Here is a 6,000-nt window from a genome sequence, read left to right on the forward strand (position 1 = left end):
TCTGGTTGTGGCTCCTACTGTGGTCCAGAGCAGGCTTAGCGGAAAACCAGGGGTCTCAAGTTGTTAGGATTCCCAGCTTTGTGGATGACTAGAAAGCTACAGTCCAGGTTTGTTGGCACCTTTGTTTTTAGGGACGTTTAATTTTCTTTTGAACACAATAAACAGAACTGCAAGTGCCAGAATGCAAATACATGAAAACCTGGACAGGGCAGCTAAGCACACTTGGATCTGGGAAACTTGGTAGGGATGGGCTCTGGGGGACTCAGAAGCACCACCGCAAATGACCTTAGAAGGAGCCCACGTCTATGTTCTGGGGATGTGTATGATTTGAGAATAGACTAGGACAAGGTTTTGGGTATATTTGTATTACAGGCTTGTTTTCCTTGTTAAGTCGACTTGAAAGACGACATGTTCCCTCGACCTATATGGTGAAATGTACTGAAGAGGCAATAGTATTGTCAATGCACAAATAACTACTTTCCATCAGGCTTCTGCAAAGAGATGGTTTGCGGCCCAAGCAAGCCCGCAATGTCTCTATCAGTTGTGCTTGTGTTAAAAGCGTTTACATAAGTATGTGTCCTTGTTGCATCGTACTAACTCAAATGTAATATTTTCCTTTGCCCTTTTTTATGTCTCTTTCAGCAGGAACATGGTAAATTCTGGTGAAATGTTAAGTTTATATGTACGTTTTGGGTCTTCCAGTTGAAGTATATTTAGGCAAGAACGTCTTTGCCGTCTTGCACATCACACATACACATAAACCAATTTACAGACAATGTAGTTCAGACACTACTTGGAGACCGTTGCCCAATTATAATAATGCCCTCCCTTAATTTGCACCTGTTATTTTGCCGTGTCATCATTGTAATTTTGAGCTAGCCTTGGTGTTTCATAGAATATTGCTAAGAATGCTGGGATTTGTAGTTTTAGTTTACAATTAAAGGTATGGGCCTACAAGTGCCAAGATTTTCATGCTGAAAAATCAAGGTTTGAAAGTCATGCTTATGACGAGGGGGCTGCTGTGCTAATTTACTCTGCACTCCAACGTGCTCACTATCACCACGTTTTAATGATGGGCATATGAGAGAAAAAGAACAAAAAAAGTTCTGCATAATGCTTGTTGTGGCCATTACTAAGGTAGCCACGAACACCTGCTGAGTCATGCTGGGGCTTCTCACTGAGGAAATTGCACAGATTTTTATGGTCAGGGGCGTAGTTTGGTCAGCAAGATTGGGGGAGGGGGGGGACCTTCAAATTTCCCAAAAATCACACTGGAGTATCTTTTGAAAATATATTATATGAGAAGCAGGTGCGTGCCTTAGAAGTACTTAAATCACAATATTTTTCATACTGAGCAACATTTTTTAAGACCTTCAAAACAAAAAATGTGTGTGTGTTTTTGTCTGTGTGCATGTGAAAATACTAGTTAAAATCTGACAGACACTTCACCATACCGGTCTAAAAGCACTTGTACCCAACTATTTACTACAGAATACATTTTTAAGGGGAGGTTGTAACTCCCCAAACACCCCCTTAAAGCTAGGCCCTCGTTCATAGTGAAAGGCAAATCCCCGTTTCTGTGTTTGTAAAGTATTCATACAATTGACATGCACCATTTAGCATGGCATTCTTTAGAACAACCACCAAAAGCCTGCTGTAATGTGGTCTAAAAGAGATGTTTTGCTCTGGCTAATGTTACTGGCCATTCTGCTGTACAATGCATTATTTAAAAGGTGTCTTGGGTGTGGAACTCAAACAACCACATCAGGGCCAAAGGTTTCTTGGATTATATTCTGTAGGCCATACATGCCAACATTTTCGAAGAGGAAAGTGGGTGATTGTTTAAAAAAACAAAAAACACATATCGGGTCTATTGGCATGTATGTGTAGGCCTATGACAGAGTGATCTTTGCGTGATGCCCATTTCTGCCCAAAGTTACTTGCCCAATTGTCCTTAAAGCACACTGTATTCTTGCATTTCTCCTGGATATTCCACGAGCAAAAGGTTCCTGCCAAATAGCTCCCAAGTTGTTAAGTGTATTGTCTGGCACCTACAGCCAGCCAATCTTGTGTTTTATTCAGCAGTCCATTGCTGTCTGGGACTTGAGGTTTTTCTACTTAGAAGAATGTGCTCAAATTTCCCTGCATTCAATTTATTGTTCAGAAATCAGAGACTGGCTAAAGATGTCACAGATGACATGTGGTCACTTGAAAGCTGTGAGCCTCCTGCAAAGGCGTAATCATAGCCGCTCTCACTAGTGTTAGGACCCTGACAGTTTTTAAATTGCACAATTGACCACACGATTTTCCCATATAATTGACATGTATTCCCTATACTACGGTAAAGTAGCTTTAAACAGGAACCAGTTCCGTATAATTTTACTGGACTGTTACAAACAACACCATTTCTAATGTTCACATAGTTCCTTGGAGGAGAGCCTCACAACCCTCTTGTAAATGAAACTATAAACTATACTTTGGGTTGTTCTCAATACAGTCCTGTCAAGTATCACGCATCAGACGTGACACTAACGCTGAGGGCCTGTCTTCACTGGTGCAGAGTCACGCTGCCTTAGCCTGGGAAGAGAAGAGTGCGAAGACGAACTGAGAACAACACTGTAAGTGAACTCACTATCAGTCACTAACCCTATCAAATGAATGTAATTTTAGGAGTGCAACGTTATGTATTTATTCTAATACTGCTGCAACAAGCGGCGGTGCATTCATTATGGCTTCCGTGAGGCCGAACATCTTGGGACAGCAGCAGTCGGGCGCTGCGGCTCCCCAGGACAGGCACCGGCAGCATTCAGTGGTGCACAGCCAGGAGTGGGGAGTGACGTAGAGCATGATTGCAGGGGTTATTCCCAGCCAGGTGAGAAGAGGGGTTCTGGCTGGGGGATCGTAGTATGCATACCAGATATCTGCTAAAATTGTGTCAGGTTAAGTAATGTCAATCTGAACATAACACAAGAGGTTAAAGACGCACAAACTCTTTCCTTGAAATAGTGACATTATATATCTAAAAAATCACATTTCTGATCACGTCAAACTGGCGCGTTGACGTTGATATTTTGAAATTAAAACTGATCTCTAATATTCATGGCAAATGCATGTCTGCTTTGTACACTTTGACTGTAGGAAGCGGAATATACTTCAATGTAAAATGTGTTGGTTCTGCAGCAGCACATTGATCGAAGGGGAAACAGACAGCGGCTCGCCCAGGCTGCTTAGAGGCCACTTGGGGCTGGAACAGGGTCTGTCACATATCTAGCATTAGTTCAGTAAATCAGATATCAGTCTTGCCCCATTCCTACATGCTATTCAGATATATAAGATTGTAGCTAAACCAACACATTTGCTCGTGGGATAGTTGAAAATGTATCGACATTATATATTGGGATTGCTCCAAAAAGTAACCCCCAGCAAGGCCACTATCTGGATTGCGGACTCTTGCTACCTCTGGGTTGTGTCAAGATCTGGTCGCACTTCTACGGTCATTACCAGATACTAATTATGATTATGCAGTTACCTGACACCAATTCTAAACGTTATTACACCATTACGCTAAATTATATTTAGAGTTGGCTTTCAAACATATCCATCGTTTGTGTTTTTCGACAAGATGTACTTTAATACGGGCCATTTAATACACATTTCACCAAATCTTCAATTATGGGTGAGATACCCAAGCCCTTCAGCAAAGTGGGTTTCTAGAACATGTATCAATAAATGGGACCTAAAATCATCGACAAAATTAACCAAAATATCTGGTGTACTAGTTGTGAAATCATGCAACCTTTGACCTGACCAACCCACCCCCCAATGTCATGCACGTTTGACACCTTGCTTGTCGCTTCCCTCCCTCCCTCTGCCTCTCAACAGCTTTCTATTGGCTGCCAAGGGTATATCGAAGTCAAGGAATGGAAACTACAGGATATTAACAAGTCTTCGGAGCCCTGTTTAATTTCTGTTCCTGCTACTACCTTTTTTGATCTGTGAGACCAAGGGTAGCAAGGGCCATGCAAAAGTATCATATGGCAGTGGCGGTTCAACATGTTTCTGCCAAATAGCAGGAGTATCCGAATGTAAACAACTCTGTGCCATATATGTTTTTTAGACTAGTCTTACATCCTGCTGCATGACACACATTTAGAATTATCACTGCTAGTCAGTGTCTCAGAAAATGTCTTTTTAAGTAATACAGCCTACATAGGTAGGCTATGTGTACCTTAGTCAGCCTCTTCTCCTGAGGCTTGTCCTAACCCCCCTCCCAATCATGCCTCATTGTACTGTAATGTTATGTGCTTAGAATAGCCATGCAACTTACTCTCAGCCACAGGTTAATAATAGCTGGTGGCGCTGTACTTTAATCAGTGAATTGATTTTTATTAAATTGCTCAATGTGTCTTTTTGAAAAAAATTACACTTTGCGGACGAATTGTGAGCCCTAGCTATGTGTGTGCCCTTCCATTTGTGGTGCTTTCCAGCAATTTTGACATCTTCTTAGAGTTTCTTGTTGCTCTAATGGGTGTAATTTCCTAATATATATATGTTTCCCTCGTCTTCATTGCTTGATATTGTTCGGGAGAAAGTGTCACTCATAATTGTTGGAATGTCACTCATAATTACATTGACATTATAAAAATGTCACACGTAGCAATCTGAAATCTTGGCAGCTATGTCAATAGGGTTTTCTAAAGTCTGAACAGTTTGTAGAAAATCACTGTTCATCCATTTCTGAAGATACCCTATGCATAATATTTCAAATGCAATGTTCTCCTCAGCATTGTCGAAAAATTCCATACAGCTTCTAATCTCCACACGAACCAACAGTGTCCTACGACTTCACTCCCTCTGCCACGCAAGTTGCCCCCTAGCATTTGATCTAATGAAGATCTGCAGCCCGCGCACCCACAAAGTCACTGCAGTTCCTCCGACAGCCTCCTCTTTCTTTCCCGCCTTCACCACCGCTCCCACAGCTTCTATTCTCTTCATGAGCCAGCAGTCTATTGCCACTAAATGACTGTATTCTCTCTAACTAACTGTCAGAATGGATCTGGCTGGAACCGGTTCTCTGGAGTTGTTATTACGTGCCACAAGATGGATGCTCCCTGTGGCAGGGAGCACTGAGCAAGGCTTTCTTTTATGTCTATGCCCCTCCATAGAATTCTAAAGGGGGAAATGCAGTGCAGTGAACGGCCATTGTTTAAATTTACTGATTACAAGGAATAAACATTTAAATATTTTGGTCAATGTAAATTACAATGAAACTATACATTGTTAGTTATATTAGTGATTAAATTAGTGTTAAAGATGGCAAACCAAAAACAAATCAATAAGAATATATACGGGGTGTCTCTTATGACCGTTGTTTAACTGTCCTGTGGACGGCATGCTCATTAATTTTGTGTTTTTAAATATGAGAACTTCATTGAATAATTGAGACTTCAGGTCTGGGTGGGTGTGCGTCTATGCACCAGAATCTGTTTATTATAATTTGATGTCTGTCAGTAATAGTAGAAAGCTGTTTGGAATCAAATGTCCAGATTATTTCAGAAAGTAGGCAGCCAGTCAGGTCCTTGCTAATGATACTAGTCAGTTTTTCGAAAGCGCTTTATTCGCTTGATGTCCTTGAAGTCTCCAAATTTGCTTCTGCTTCCTCCTAGTTTGTGTAAAGCAGTTTACACATTGCATTCCGCATTGAAGCTTTTCGGGTATTGACAAATGTCCGACTGACCCATATGAGACAAATTATAAATATAGTTGGCATAGCCAAATGAAAGATTTTACAGTACTAGAGTTTCATGACTGGCAAAGGGGAGAGTGGGGCATTGGAGCCCCTCTTCTTTTATTGTGCTTGCACCAACATCTCTATTTTGCTTACACCTTATGCTCTTTCACGTTTCTCATGTTTTACCAAACTTGCCTCTGATGTATTTGCCATTCCCAGCAGAGTAATGAAAAAATTCCTAGCTATCTTAACAGAAAGTTCAATTCTAT

General features: G+C 41.2%; 1 protein-coding gene across 1 annotated transcript in view; it reads right to left on the reverse strand.

Moving 5' to 3' along the window:
• LOC144769176 (uncharacterized) overlaps positions 1 to 4,987 on the reverse strand; it is a 604,739-nt gene extending 599,752 nt beyond the window's left edge. The window contains exon 1 of the mRNA XM_078653191.1: positions 4,916 to 4,987. The gene's annotated coding sequence lies outside the window, so the exon portion shown is untranslated. The remainder of the gene's footprint in view (positions 1 to 4,915) is intronic.
• Between the last annotated feature and the right edge of the window lie 1,013 nt (positions 4,988 to 6,000).

This window comes from Lissotriton helveticus, chromosome 7 (assembly GCF_964261635.1).
Source record: "Lissotriton helveticus chromosome 7, aLisHel1.1, whole genome shotgun sequence".
Classification (NCBI taxonomy): domain Eukaryota; kingdom Metazoa; phylum Chordata; class Amphibia; order Caudata; family Salamandridae; genus Lissotriton; species Lissotriton helveticus.